The 16,094-nt window shown below is 43.2% G+C and overlaps 1 pseudogene; it reads left to right on the top strand.

Moving 5' to 3' along the window:
- The first annotated feature begins 213 nt into the window (after positions 1-213).
- Positions 214-716, top strand: LOC116580197 (annotated as a pseudogene).
- The last annotated feature ends 15,378 nt before the right edge of the window (positions 717-16,094 follow it).

The following is a 16,094-nucleotide window of genomic DNA, read 5'->3' as shown; positions in this document are numbered from 1 at the left end:
GAAGAATCGAGCCATTGTTGGAGTCCTGGGCACAGGTGTGCAAGGACTTAATCTGGGCTGCTGTGGGATGCCATCAGATGAGCATGCTGGGGTGATATCTGTTCTAGTCCAGCAAGCAGCTAAGCTAACCTCAGATTTCACCAATATTCCTGTGGTGTGTCTGGAATCCGATAATGGGAACACGGTTCCCCTCTCTTCCTCGGCTCTGCCTGCACAGGTGGCAGCCATCTATTACTGGGCAGCATGGCTGCCCTCAGACCTCTGGTGAAGCCCAAGATCATTAAAAAGAGGACCAATAAGCCCATCTGGCACCAGTCAGACCAATAGGTCAAAATTAAGCGCAACAGGCGGAAGCCCAGAGGCATTGACAACAGGGTGCACTGAAGATTCAAGGGCCAGATCTTGATGCCCAACATTAGTTACCGGAGAAACAAACAAACAAACAAACAAACAAAAAACGTTAACTGCATTAACTACACTCTGCAAGGAAATCCCTTGCGGAGTTCCTAGTCCACAATGTCAAGGAGCTCCTGACGGGCAACAAATCTTATTGTGTAGCAACTGCTCACAATGTCTCCTCCAAGAACCACAAAGCCATTGTGGAAAGAGCAGCCCAGCCAGCAGTCAGAGTTACCAATCCCAATGCCAGGCTGTGCCGCGAAGAAAATGAATAGTCAGCTTGTGTACACGTCATATTTGCATTAATAAAACCATAAAACTACAAAAAAAAAAAAAGATAATGAAGGGGCGCCTGGGTTGCGCAGTGGATTAAGCCTCTGCCTTTGGCTCAGGTCATGATCTCAGGTCTTGGGATGGAGCCATGTGTTGGGCTCTCTGCTCGGCAGGGAGCCTGCTTCCTCCTCTCTCTCTGCCTGCCTCTCTGCCTACTTGTGACCTCTGTCAAATAAATAAATAAAAATTAAAGAAAAAAGATAATGGAACATGATGATCCAGAAATATGATGGCATCATAGTGGCATTGCACAAAATGACCCCCTTGATAAGTTCACCCACAGCCTGTCATGGGGGCTCAATGTTAATTACCTTGTAGAACTATTAAAGTTCCAGTAGTGAGGCCATTTCTTTAGTGTGTATTGGGCACTTTCCTATTAATTTCAGAGTAAGTTGCCTTTGGACACTCAATGGACTGACTTATCAAAATATTAGTAAGAAAGGATCATGTTTTGAAGCAGCAGTTCCATGTCACTTTGTAACAGAATTTTTATATGTTCAATAAACCTGGTTGGAAGATAAAATAAAAGTTGGCAGCAGGGTCTAGTCAAGGGTCAAGGAAAACAGTGACACACATCATATAAGCATAAAAGAGGATGAGGGACAAAGATTAAAATAATGAGTCTTGGAGAACTGAATCATAACTGGGAGTTATGGGTGAGTCCAAAAGAGGAACAGGAGTTTCCAGAAGTCCACAGAGCAACTAAGAGCAGAATAAATCCAGGTGCCCAAGACCAGTGAAACAAAGTGGAACCTAGACACAGACAGAATTCAACCCCAAGATGGCCCCTCTTCCCTGAGCTGCCCCAGAGACTGCCTCGTGACCTGGAGCCCCTGCCCCTGCCTTCCAAAAGTTATGTATGACCTAAACTGCTTCATGAGTAGAGAATCCTGAAATTTTAGAGCTGCTAAGAAACTTAAATATTACCTAGTACATCTAATACTCAAGCAAGTTGATCCCTGGGCCCCATAATACTCTTAAAGATGTTGAGGACCCCAAAGAGTTTTTGTTTAAATGTGGGCCACATCTACTGATATTGACCATCTTAGAAATTAACACCAATAAAATTTTTAAGTATTTGTTAATTTATTTTAAAATAACAATAGTAATCACATTACATGCTAACATAAACAATATGTTTTATGAAAAACAACCATATTTTACAAAACATTAAAAAATGAAGTGAAAACATTGGCATTCTTTTACATTTTTGGAAATCTCTTTAGTGTCTGGCTTAACAGATGACAGCAGGATTCTTATCCCTACTTTTGCATTTTTGGTGTTTGATAGCACATGGCATATAGACTTGAGAAAATCACTGTAGGCACACAAGAGTGGTTTTCTTTTTTTTTTTTTTTTTTTTTAAAGATTTTATTTATTTATTTGACAGAGAGAAATCACAAGTAGATGGAGAGGCAGGCAGAGAGAGAGAGAGAGGGAACAGGCTCCCTGCTGAGCAGAGCGCCCAATGCGGGACTCGATCCCAAGACCATGAGATCATGACCTGAGCCAAAGGCAGCGGCTTAACCCACTGAGCCACCCAGGCGCCCCACAAGAGTGGTTTTCAACGTACAGACCCCTTGACGGGCTTTGGGAACCCCAGTGGCTCCTAGACTATGCTCTGAGAACTACTGATCTGGTATAATTTGGGACCACAGTTTCCTGTCATGCCATTTATTAGCAATGTGATCTCTGCCCTGTGACTTAATCTCTTCATGCCTCGCCTTCCTTAACTGTAAAGTGCAACTAAAAACAAGAGTTCTCTTTTATGACTACTTGCACTCCTATGGATGTTGCAGCCTCACAGTCATTTAGGTAAATAAATGAGGTGATGGATACCTGTAAATGTATAACACAAGGCTTGGCTCAAAAAAAATTACTCTCCCTACTCTCATTGTTAGTGGTTGTCATTAACTACATTCCAAGCAATGTGCCAGGCACCAATGGTCACATCAAAGTGAGTAGGAAGACGGCCTGAGTTGCTTAAGAAGAGGGGAGGTAAGATAAATACACATCTATATAGAACAAAACAGATTATGTCAGGAATGATACAAAAAAAGGGAGAGGCCACATTCACTCATTCATTCATTCACCAAATATTAATCAATTGCTCCCCACACGCCGGAAGCGATAGCCAGGAGGGGGCTAATGTAAAGGAACCAAGTGAGGGAGAGGGCAGGTGGCAGAGGCCATGAAGAGACAGGGGTGCCCCATGTACACATTGTGTGGGCCTTCACAGGCCAATGTGTTTGGGGATATAAGGAAATATTTCATGAGAAAGTGGCATTTGAGTTAGAACTTGGGAAGAGGTGGGATTTGGAAATAGAGTTGATACACATTTCTTAATTCACTCGTTCAACAAACATTTGATTTTGTTGCTGAGTCTGCTCCATGTTACATGAATAAGAGTCCCTACTTTTGTTTTTAAGTTCTTTTTTTAAAGATTTTATTTTTTTATTTGAGAGACAGAGAGATCATGAGCTGGGGAAGAAGGGCAGAGAGAGAGAGGGAAGCAGATTCCCTGCTTAGCAGGGAGCCCAGCACGGGGCTCAATCCCAGGACCCCAGGAACAGGACCTGAGCTGAAAGCAGATGTTTAACTGCTTAACTGACTGAGCCACTCAGGTGCCTCAGGATCCCTACTTTCAAAGAGGAAAATTTTGCATTTGTTTTTATTATACAAGGAACACACGTTCACTTGAAAAATCAGAACATACAGGTCAGCAAAAATGAGAAAATAAAAACCACCCACAATACCTTTATCCAGAGAGAATCCCTCTAGAGCCAGGATGAGAGTGTGGCCAATGGCACAAAATTTAAAGGGGGCGGGAAATGCTAAACAATTCAGTCATCAAGATAAATAATATTTTATTTATTTTATTTTTTAAAGATTTTATTTATTTATTTGACACAAAGAGATCACAAGTAGGCAGAGAGGCAGGCAGAGAGAGAGAAGCAGAGCCACGGCAGAGGAAGCAGAGAGCCGGATGTGGGGCTCGATCTCAAGGCCCCAGATCATAACCTGAGCGGGAGGCAGAGGCTCAACCCACTGAGCCACCCAAATAATATTTTATTTCATTAGCCAGACAAATAATATTTTAATGTAATAGCTTTTAAAAAACAAAATTAGGGCAAAACACCCAGGATGGCACAATGCCTAAATTTTAATACAGGCAGGATCCCACCCTGCATTTGCCTTCCTCAGTCTCCTCTCCCCACCCTCATTCTGGTGCTGGCTGGGCTCGGTCATTCCCTGCATGTCCCGCGTCCCCCATATCCATTCTCCGCCCTCCTCTGCCCTCCTTGGGGCCCTGGGCAGCTGATCCCTGAGGGTGGCATCAATGGGCTTCTTCGCCTTCTGGCTTCCAGCTGGCTTCAGACAATGGGAAGCACCGGAGGCAGCCAGTGTTTCCTTCCCACCCCCTTCCTTCTCATCACAGAGGTTCAGGCAGTGGCTGCTTCTGCCGCTGAAACAGCTCCGTCCAGAGGCCCCTTTCACAGAGCTCCCTTTCCTCCTTCAGGCCTGTAGGTGCTAAGGGCTTCCTGCTTTCGTCAGACTCACGTTCTCTTGATTCCCTTAATGCTGCTTATATTTCTTTCTTTTTTAAAAAAATTATTTTATTTATTTATTTGACAGAGAGATCACAAGTAGGCAGAGAGAGGGGGAAAGCAGGCTCCCCGCTGAGCAGGGAGCCCGATGCGGGGCTTGATCCCAGGACCCTGAGACCATGACCTGAGCTGAAGGCAGAGGCTTAACCCACTGAGCCACCCATGTGCCCACTGCTTACATTTCTGTAAGCTGAAATTCCCTACTAAATTGCAACTTTGTGTACCTTCTACTTCTTATGGGAAACTTGGCTGTTAACAACGCTGTTAACATTTCAGGTCTCAGATGTTTGCATTTTTTAAAAAAAGAAATGTTTGTTAATTTCAAGACTCCAGAAAGATTATAATTGCTTTATGTAATTATATTATGTGTTTAGGAAAACTGTTGCTATAGAAGCTTGAAACATCCTTCTTGTGGAGACTTGCTAGAGAAAAATACAAGGAAAAATCACCATTCGTGTTTTCTCTCTCTTTTCTACTTCCTCTCCACAGGGGACTGGTCAACCCTGCTTCCTACTCTTCTCCTAGGCCAAACTCTCCATCTCCAACAATTTATAGTCTGGGGCCTGGGGTGACTCTCATATAAATTGTTCCCTCAATGAAATGCAGGGATTGGGGTGCGGGGGCATGGTTGAACAATGACCTGACTGTGCCACTAGGGAAAGTACTTGGAAAAAGACATTAAAGGTAAGAGCAGTGGGGTCACCTGGGCTGTGCTTTGTTACACATTTGAGGAGTTCAAAGGGGTTATCAGCACACTTTTGCCCCGCTGTCCACCCTCAGCCTCTCCTAACTGGTCCCCCACCCAGCCCTTGAAACTTGCCTGCTCCTTCCCTGGTTCTTTTGGCACCTTGAGAACCGAGCTATGTGTGAAGCTTTGTGCCTTGGCTTCCCTAAGACCCACGTGCCAGATTCAGCCCTAAGCCAGTGGTACCAGAGGCTGTAACTGTAGGAAGCTGGAAGGAGCTGGAAGAGCCGGCCTGCCAATATAGACTTCTTTCTCGCCCCCTAAATAAACCATGCTCATTTTCATTCAGTCCTCACTGTCTACTGACTACACTTCATGCCTATATGATTTCAGATTTGAAAAACTGGAGGGAAGGTACATCAAGTAAAAGAAAACACACAAGAGGGCCCAGACAATGCCTCCTCTTGCCTGCTCTCCTGGGAAGCAGTGGGTGGAGGAGGATGTGGTGGGGAAGACGGATCTCCTCCAGAGGAAGAAAACAAAGTTCTTGGATGGAGAAAATGTGAGAAAACCAGGACAAAGCAAGTAGAGTAAGCATCCACACAGAAGACTCAGTGAGCCGGAAAAAGGAACCACACCTGGCGGGGCCCCTGGGAGGGGTCAAGATGTCGTGGGAAGAGCTCAGCACACAACTTTGGGAGTCCATGGGGGAACCCCTGAGGGGCAGCACTGACATCTCCTTGATGGCTGTAGGAAGGCTGGGAAACTTCCACTCCCAAACATTCTAAAGACGAAAAACATGAATCTAGGTGGAGATGGTTTGGGGTGTTGCCCCTTAATCTTCTGCTTAGATTGTTAGGAGAGTTTAGAATTTTCCTTTTTGATTCTCTCCCTTTGGATTTGCAACATTGACAGAGTTCCTACTGTGATTCCCAGCCTGGTGGTGGGGACACAAAAGGGAGGAACACCAAGGCTCCTATAGTCCAACAGGAGAGTCAGACATGTAAAGGAATATGCGTAATTACAGAAGTTCGTACAACCCAGAGAATGATCATTTCTATCAGGGAGGTGGGGGGGTGAGAGGAGACAGAATTGGGCATGGGGATAAGGAATGGCTGCACAGAAAAGGCATCTCTGAACAGGGTTTAAAAAGCTGAATGGGAGTTTTTAAGGTGAAATTGGGAGTGAGGTGGAGAAGAGAACATTCTTTAAAAAAAAAAAATGTATAAAGGAATGGAGTATGAAAAGACATGCTTCTATCACTAACATGACAGAAGATTTGGGTAAGATATGTACCTTCCTGACTCTAAGTTCCACTTGAATAAAAAGAAATAGTGACACCCACGTAGCAAATATAATTGGTAGATTAAGAAAGATTTTCAAGAACACAATGACACCCTCACACCCAAAAGGTAAATACCACCAAAACTCAAGTGAGATGTGTCTTTGGAAAAGGTGCCTAGAAAGTTTTATCCCGATATTGATTCTGGTTTTGGCTACATGGAGTCCCATTTGATCGTACTTCTGACTTCTACCCCTGGCTGTAACAGTTTTTTATAGAGCTGGACAAGCATAGACAGGGGAGTATATTAAAATCAGAATAGAAGAAAATGAGACAGCCCAAGAGCCAGAGGGGGAAAGACAGTAGCTCAAGGACTCCTAACGCACAACAAGCTAAATGACTCTCAGGAAGAGAATAGCATATCTTATGATTTCAAAATAATTCCTTGGTCATTTACATCCAGCATAAATCATAAATTTAATATGACTATTAAATATGTTCCTGTGAAAACCATCACACACAATACTGCTAGAATCTAGCAGTTAAGATTCACCCAATCTTTTATTATGTCACTCCTTTGCTCCAGAGCTGTTGAAGGAGCTCTCTTGAGTAAAAGATAATGTCAAAATGTCCCTAACCTTTTATTCAAGGACTTCCACTACTGGAATCCATTCTACCCTGCCACTTCCAACCTTTTATTTAAAAATGTACATGTTTAAAGCCCCTGCCTTCGGCTCAGGTCGAGATCTCGGGGTCCTGGGATCGAGCCCCGTATCGGGCTCTCTGCTCAGCGGGGAGCCTGCTTCCTCCCTTATCTCTCTCTGCCTGCCTCTCTGCCTACTTGTGATCTGTCGAATAAATAAATAAAATCTTTTTAAAAAAATGTACATGTGGGGCGCCTGGGTGGCTCAGTGGGTTAAAGCCTCTGCCTTTGGCTCAGGTCATGATCTCGGGGGCCTGGGATCAAGCCCCGCGTCGGGCTCTCTGCTTAGTGGGGAGCCTGCTTCCTCCTCTCTCTCTGCCTGCCTCTCTGTCTACTTGTGATCTGTCAAATAAATAAATAAAATCTCTTAAAAAAAATGTACATGTAACTGACATCTAACATTATATTTGTTACTCCCGGTCTTGTTTACTAGTTCTCTACAGAATCTTTCTTCTTTGGTAAAATTACTCTCTAAGTTCCCAAAACATGCCATACCAGGTGATTGCTGACCTTTCACAAATATGATCTTTGGCTTCAATAAAAAATACAAGAAACAAGCGTTGGTGAGGAAGCGAAGGAAAAGAAACCCTCAAGGACTGTTGGTGGAAATTCAAACTGGCACAGCCACTGTGGAAAAGAGTACGGAGGTTCCTAAAAAAATTAAAACAGGGGCACCTGGTGGCTCAGTCAGTTAAGCATCTGCCTTCAGCTCAGGTCATGATCTCAGGGTCCAGAGATCAAGCCTTCATCAGGGTCCCTGCTCAGTGGGAGCCTGCTTCTCCCTCTCCCTCTGCTGTTAGCCCTGCTTGTGCTCTCTCACACTTTCTCTCTGTCAAATAAATAAATAAATATTTTGTAAAAATAAAGTATATTCATGGGATTTAGATTATCTCTAAACTTCCTACACAATATAATAAACTATGAAACTGAGTTCCCGGTGTTTAACCGGGACCATCTGTGGTAGAAAAGCACTTTAATCTGGGATGAGAACTTATTTTTTATTGTAGTTTCACATACCTTGTTGAGTCGGGTTTTCTGTGGGTGAGTTCATTCGATCACACTGTTTAGTTATGGGGAATTTGGCACCTGTGTGCAGCAAGTTCCTTTTTAAAGCTTAAACAAAGGTTCATTCATTCATTCCTTTCACAAGGTTCACTGAGCACTTTCTATGTGCCAGACACTATGCTAAGTGCTAGTTATACACCAATAAAATGTGACCCATCCTAAAGGAGTTCCCCAACATTGGTTGGGGAAACAGGGCTAACTAAGGCTTGGGGCAGAGCTATGCTCAAGGGATTCCGCAGCGATGATCCAATGCCACCGTCATGCTGAGTGACAACCAACCACACAATTTCGGTGATATAACCAATGGTGGGGAACTCCTTTAGAAGGGGTCACATTTTATTGGTGTATAACTAACACCTAGCACAGTGCCTGGCACATAGAAAGTGCTCAGTGAACCTGTAAAAGGAATGACCTCAACATCGTCAGTGCCAAGCATCAACAAGTGGCCCCTGGACTACCAAGAGTATTCAGTTTGGCCACTTTGAGACCATAGACCAAGTCAATAACCCAATGATGGTCCTCCTGGAAACCATCATGTTACCATGATTCCCTTTATCCAGCTTCATGCCAGTCACACAAGGAGCCCAGGATCCTAGGTTCCTTATCTCTCACATTTCATCCCAAATGGCCCTGTATATCTCGTTCTCTGACCCGCATTTCCCAGCTCCCCCACATCCTGAAACCCTTAGCAATTCATTGTCAGAATCAGCAAACCCCCTGTTTTTTTCAAAGTCTTTGAATTTTTTCTTTACCTTTTTGCTCTGGAAACTGGGGTCTCCTCTGAGGACACTGCTTCCTCTGCAGCCCTCTCAAGTGGTGGCTGTTTGTCTCCCATATCCTACGGTGGAATAATCACTGTCCTCTGTTATCGCTAATATTCCCCACTGCTGCTTCCAGAACATTCTACTTCCCTCCTTCTTAATCCTGCCCATTTTTGACTCTGAGGTTAACCAGACTATGTTATTCTTACTGCAGCCATGTGGCCGCTCTTCCTTTGTAACCCACCTCTGACACAATCTCAACATCCTTACAGATGACCCTTCCAAAATGCTTATTTCTAAAATCCTTGACCTCCTCCCCTTGAAAAGCCTGTCTTCCTCCTTAGCTCGGTTATTCCCTTCATGTTCTTGTTTCGCCTCTCATCCCACTTAGATTCTGTGACTCTTTATCATAATCACTCTTTTGAATACGCCCTTGGCTCCCTTTCTCCTCTCTCATTTCATTACACTCTGACGGAACATAAGCCTTAATTAAATCTAACTCTCCATCTATGTCTACACAAGTGCAACAGCTGACCATAGCTTGAAAATTCACACACGTATGCCAACTGCTCTCACTTTAAGTTTATGACCATGTACCTGAAGAGGCCTTCAATGTCACTCATCAATCTTACTTACATTACCCTAGTGTAATTACTAACACTGTAGTTACTAACCCTTCCTCATTAATGGCCATTCCATACCTTCTTCTCTCTCTCCAAACTTCCTACAACTTCTCTCCTATCCTCAGACTCAGATGACAACCCTGTCAACTAGTTCACCAAGAAAATAAAAAGAGTAAGAAGAGAATCTTCACAAATTCCAGAACATCATCTCCCCACCTACCTGCCTCTGGGCTCATTCAGTCAACCTTCCATCCTATTAATAAGGATGACCCATATGTGCTCCTAACTTGGGCCAACTCTCTACTCGTGTACACCTTATTCCATCACTCTAACCACTCTCCTCTCTGTCCAGGACCATTTCCACCAATTAGTAAACAAGGTGTTATTCCTCCCATCTTAAAACAAAACAAAATAAAAAACTATCTCTTGACCTCACTTCCTTCTACTATCCCATTTCTCATCCCCTTTAGACACTGACAGTTGGCTATCTTCCCTACCTCCAATTTCTTTCCTTCCCACAGATTTTCATGCATATGATTCCTTGAATGTCTTCTAGTCAAGGTCATTAATAACATCGATCTTGCTACATCCAATGGTCAATATCCAGTCTCTAACTTGTTTAATATTTCTGAAGTTTTAACATAACTAATTACTCCTTTCTCCTTGATACACCTTTTTCTCTTGGCTTCCAGGATCCTACACCCCCTTGTTTTCCTCTTAACTTGCTAGTGATTCCTTCTTCTGGTTTCCTTTGTCTTCCTTCCATCTTCTCAATCTTTCACAGTGTTCTCAACCAGCCTCATGGTTCTACGTACTATTTCTATCTTGATGATTTGCAAATGTGTGTCTCAGGCTGGACCTCTCCTTTGAACTCCAGACTGTGTATTTACCTGCCTACGTGTATTTACCTGCCTACTCCAACATTCCTACTGGGATGTACAACAGGCATTGAAATTAACATATCTCAAATCTAACACCTGATTTCCACCCCAAACCTAATTCTTCCCATTTTTGAAAAATGGCAACTATATCCTTGGGTCAGCCCTGACTCATCTTACTCTTATCCCTACATCTGATCCATCAGTGAATTATTTGAGTCTCTCTTTAAAAAATGTTTTAATAGATATTGTAGAATTTACTACTTTCACTGCTACTACCCTGATCCAAGCCATTAGTCTCTTGCCTAGCCCCCTCGCTGATCTCCTAGCTTCTGTCCTTAACTCTATTATGGTTTATTCCCCTCACTGTATCCCAAATGATCCTTTTAGAATATGTCATTCCAAATTCATACCCTCCAGTAGCTTCCCATTTCACCCAAAGTAGGAGTCAAACTCCCACTAATAAAAGACAAACACTCAACTTCCTTGTTTACTCCCCTATTACTCCTTCTGACTAGTCACACCACTTTCCTTGAGATTCCTAGCTTAGTACCTCTGCACTTACATGTTCCCTTTGCTTGGGATGGACCTTCCTCAAATATTCTCTTGTTTTTTCCCCCACATCCTTTTCAAGTCCTTGGCAAAATGTACTTCCCCTGACCCCTCAGTTTAAAATTGGAACAACCCCCACCCAGATCACAATCTCTATCTTGGCTTTCCTTATTTTTCTTCATAGCACCTACACAATCTGATATACCACACATTTTATTTATCTATTTGTCCCCCATCCAGCAAGCTCCACAAAAGCAGGGAATTTTTTCTTTCATTCACTGCAGTTTTCAGGGCCTTGAAGCAAAGCCTGGTATGTGATAGGCAACCAATAAATACTTCTGGAATTTACTGCATGAAGAAGATTATAATGGAGGGTAGAGAGACACCTGCTTTTAAAAGTGCTTAGTGGCAAGCCAAAAAAAAAATTTTTTTTCACCTTGTCTATAATGAGCTCCACTGCAGCATTTCATCAGAAAAGTGACTGGGATTGGATCTATACAATGAAAGATCACTCTAGCTGTCGGGTGAAGCAAAGACTTGAGGGGGTAGGATTGGAGGTTGAGGGAAGAGTTGAGGGGTTGTTGGCAGAAATTCAAGCAGGAAAAATTAAGAGCCTGAGAAAGACAGTGTCTGTGAACAAAAAGAAAAGGAAGCAAATTTGGGTTCTATAGGGGTGACCAACGTGATACATGGGGTTGGAGCCCATCAGAAGACACCTCTCTGCTCTCCTCGGATTTCATCCCCCAGGACTCCTTGACTAGGCCATCATGGATCATCTCTATCAATCTCTGGCTATCTTTTGAAAGCCTGGAGATAGAATTCTCATCTCAGATCATATCTTGATCTAATCCCTGGTAAGGTCTCTCTTGTCCAATAATGTCCAGCTCCTGAACCACCAAAAACATACTGACTGAGCTTTAGGAGGGACTCCTGACTCTTTATTCGCCATTTTCACACCCTCTTTGTCCTATTAAGAGGCCTCAAGAAAGTAAGAACAAACAAGAAACTTAATACCATGTTTACCTTTTCCTTCATCCTGACCTGCCCTAATCCAACTTGTTCTCCCACTATTGAAACAAATACTTTTAACACAGAGATAAGGGCCAGGGGATCCCCAGTCAGGTGTCTGCCCCCAAGGCCCAGCTCAGGGAAGCAGATTCTACAGCAGGCAATTGTCCATTTGATAATAGGATTTATAGCAACCAAAATTCCCTTCCTGGCACACTTCAGGTGCTGACTCTCTAGGATGTCCAGGTCCAACCTTTGCAGCCTGCAGATGTTTAACCAAAGTAGAAAGCTGTAGTCCTCTAGAATCCATTCTCCAAACCCAGCCTGTACCCTTGTCAAGCCTGACGCCAGGCTTTGGTAAGTTACACAGGGCTGGTGACCAATGTAGAGAGGGTAATGTCACTCAGGTTTCAAGTCTTGACATTCACACTGCAAGCTGTTTCATATTGACTAAAGATAATTCTGGAGCCCCCATGTGAAAAGGATCCCAAGGAAAGCCTGACTATTCTTCTTCTTTTTTTTTTTTTAAGAGGGTGGGGAGGGGGAGAGGGAGAAAGAGAATCTTTTTTTTTTTTTTTAAGATTTTATTTATTTATTTGACAGAGACAGAGATAGCCAGAGAGGCCACACAAGCAAGGGAAGTGTGAAAGGGAGAAGCAGGCTTCCCGCCAAGCAGGGAGCCCAATGCAGAGCTGCATCAGGACCCTGGGAGCATGACCTGAATCGAAGGCAGACATTTAATGGCAGAGCCACCCAGGCGCCCCAAGAAAGAGAATCTTAAGCAGATCCCATGCCCAGCACAGAGCCTGACACGGAGCTCAATGTCACAACCCTGAGATCATGACCTGAGCCAAAATCAAGAGTGGGACATTTAACCAACTGAGTCACCCAGGTACTCCTAACTGTTCTTTTAATGTCAGTGAACAGGAAAGACATGTAGCCAAGTGTAGCAGTGAAGAAACTCCAATCCTTGTACACAGGAAGCAATGGTTTCAGTAAAGGTAGGCGTGGGTATATAACCAGCAGAAAGATTCTTTTTGACCCCTGAAAAAATCAGACTCTGGGGCACCTGGGTGGCTCAGAGGGTTAAGCCTCTGCCTTCGGCTCAGGTCATGATCTCAGGGTCCTGGGATTGAGTCCCACGTCGGGCTCTCTGCTCAGCAGGGAGCCTGCTTCCTCCTCTCTCTATCTGCCTGCCTCTCTACCTACTTGTGATCTCTCTCTGTCAAATAAATAAATAAAATCTTAAAAAAAAAAATCAGACTCTGGCCCAGTGGCTGACTCCTTACCATGAGGGATGGTCTCCAGACTCTAAAGATGGCAAAAGTCCAAGGGGGAGGGATGGAGCACAAAGCTCTGCTGTACAGTGGTCCCTGAGAGTCAACCCTCTTGAAATCATGCTTTGAGAAGCACTTAAAGTACATACAGCCCTTTGTCAGGATTCTTCAGTAGAGACCCCTTGCAACTGGATATGATTTTGCGTTTGTATGATGGTCAAGTGTACATTTTCATAGAGAGATGGTCTTTATCTTTCATCAAATTTTCTGAGACTCAAAAAGAGACTGGATCTACACAACCTTAACCCAGCTCTCTAGTCTGATACATTAGCCACATTTCAAGTGTCCAATAGCTTCATGTCTTAGTGGCTGTTGTATTAGACAATGCAGATGTGTAATAGTTTTTCATCACAGAAAAGTGCTGTGGATGGTGCGGACTTAAAGGAATGGTGTTTTCCCTGTGACTGTTCCACAAGAAGGCCTGGATGTCAAACACTGGCGTTCAAATTTCTTCCTGGTGCTGTGGAATACTAGGGAGTCTTAGAAGCCGCATATCTGAATGTGCCGACTGCCAACCAGAGGCTAGTGACCAAAGGAGGCTTTTCTTTAGCTGCTAGGCACTCTACCAGCACAAATTCCTCTCAAAGAAAAGACAGTAGGTGACATGAATGATTTAGGGATTTTGGTATATCTGAGTGATCACTATATTTGGGAAGGCTTCAGAAAAGCATGGAAAGAAAGTAGAAAGGGCTGGGTTAAATTACTGGTGTTCATCAATGACTGACAAAGACCCAGTTTCTCTCTTTTTTCTTTTTATACGAAGCTAGTAGAATCCCCCATAAGGTCTGCAAGGCCCAAGGATTCCATGGTGATACACGGAACTGGATGAGTTCTTTCTTCTTTATGAATGTTAAATTTCTATTCCTATAACTGTAGGAAGAGTTCTCCCTGAATGAACCATCAACTACTCTTAGGAGGACAGCAAAAGGGACTAGACTCACTAGTCCTGTCCATGATCACAAAGAGAGGCAGCACTGCCGATGAGTGGAGGTTGGGTCCGTACTTTTCCACTATAAGCCATATAATTGTGAATATACTGTGTAGCTTCTACACGCCTCTATTCTGTCATCTGGAAAATACGGAAATTACCTCTTAAGGCAACAGCAAAGAGGACAATGCAATGACCCCACTAAGCACACAGTACAGTGCTTGGCTTGTCCCCAGCTCCGAACAAGCAGGAGCTATCCTATCGTTTTCTTCTTTTATAGTCTTTGTGCCTCCTAATTCCTTCCTGGGAATGCCCTCTGTTTGGGATACCCTAGGTTTTTTATTACTGTGAATACCTATTTCCTTATGACTGTTTTCAGCCCAAACTTCTGAAAGTTCTTCTGAACTAATCTATGAGTCACAAAATAAAGAGGCTAAGATCTGTGGTATTACCTGTAAGGAAAGAGGCGGGGCAGCTACTCGTACTGAGAATTATGCTAAGTGTTTCATTAATCATTAAGGTCGCATATTTACCACAGTGTTCTATGTCACAGGGAAACTGGGAACAATCTCGGTGTCTGACGAGCAAGCACTAGAATGTTGGCATACCACAAATCCTTTCAAAGTAATGTTTTCCATAAATATTTATTAACATGGGTAAATGTTTATTACATAGTATGAGGTGAAAAAAATCAAAGCCAAACACCCCCCATGTCTTAGCATCCCCTAGAGACACTTGAATAAATGTGTGCCCAGAGATAGGTCAAGAATATTCAACCACAGCTCCAAACTACAAACACTTCAGTTGTCAGTTAATAAGATTGTGGACAAATTGTGGTATATTCATGATATGTTTCAAGGATAACCAGAACAAATTAAAAAGCCTCTATAACTATATGTAGCATCATGATGAGTTTTACAAGGATAATATGAAACCAAAAAAAGCAAAAATCAAAAAAGCACATATGCTATGATTCTACTTACATAAAGCTCAAATTGGGGAAATTTTTTTTTAATTTTTTATTTTTTATAAACATATATTTTTATCCCCAGGGGTACAGGTCTGTGAATCACCAGGTTTACACACTTCACAGCACTCACCAAAGCACACACCCTCCCCAATGTCCATAATCCCACCCCCTTCTCCCAACCCCCCTCCCCCCCAGCAACCCTCAGTTTGTTTTGTGAGATTGAGAGTCACTTATGGTTTGTCTCCCTCCCAATTCCATCTTGTTTCATTGATTCTTCTTCTACCCACTTAAGCCCCCATGTTGCATCACCACTTCCTCATATCAGGGAGATCATATGATAGTTGTCTTTCTCTGCTTGACTTATTTCGCTAAGCATGATACGCTCTAGTTCCATCCATGTTGTCGCAAATGGCAAGATTTCATTTCTTTTGATGGCTGCACAGTATTCCATTGTGTATATATACCACATCTTCTTGATCCATTCATCTGCTGGGTTCTTTCCATAGTTTGGCTATTGTGGACATTGCTGCTATAAACATTCAGGTGCACGTGCCCCTTTGGATCACTACCTTTGTATCTTTAGGGTAAATACCCAGTAGTGCAATTGCTGGGTCATAGGGCAGTTCTATTTTCAACATTTTGAGGAACCTCCAGGCTGTTTTCCAGAGTGGCTGCACCGGCTTGCATTCCCACCAACAGTGTAGGAGGGTTCCCCTTTCTCCGCATCCTCGCCAGCATCTGTCATTTCCTGACTTGTTGATTTTAGCCATTCTGACTGGTGTGAGGTGATATCTTATTGTGGTTTTGATTTGTATTTCCCTGATGCCGAGTGATATGGAGCACTTTTTCATGTGTCTGTTGGCCATCTGGATGTCTTCTTTGCAGAAATGTCTGTTCATGTCCTCTGCCCATTTCTTGATTGGATTATTTGTTCTTTGGGTGTTGAGTTTGCTAAGTTCTTT

This window comes from Mustela erminea, chromosome 19 (assembly GCF_009829155.1).
Source record: "Mustela erminea isolate mMusErm1 chromosome 19, mMusErm1.Pri, whole genome shotgun sequence".
NCBI classification, from domain to species: Eukaryota; Metazoa; Chordata; class Mammalia; order Carnivora; family Mustelidae; genus Mustela; species Mustela erminea.
This window is presented reverse-complemented; position numbering and strand designations above follow the sequence as displayed.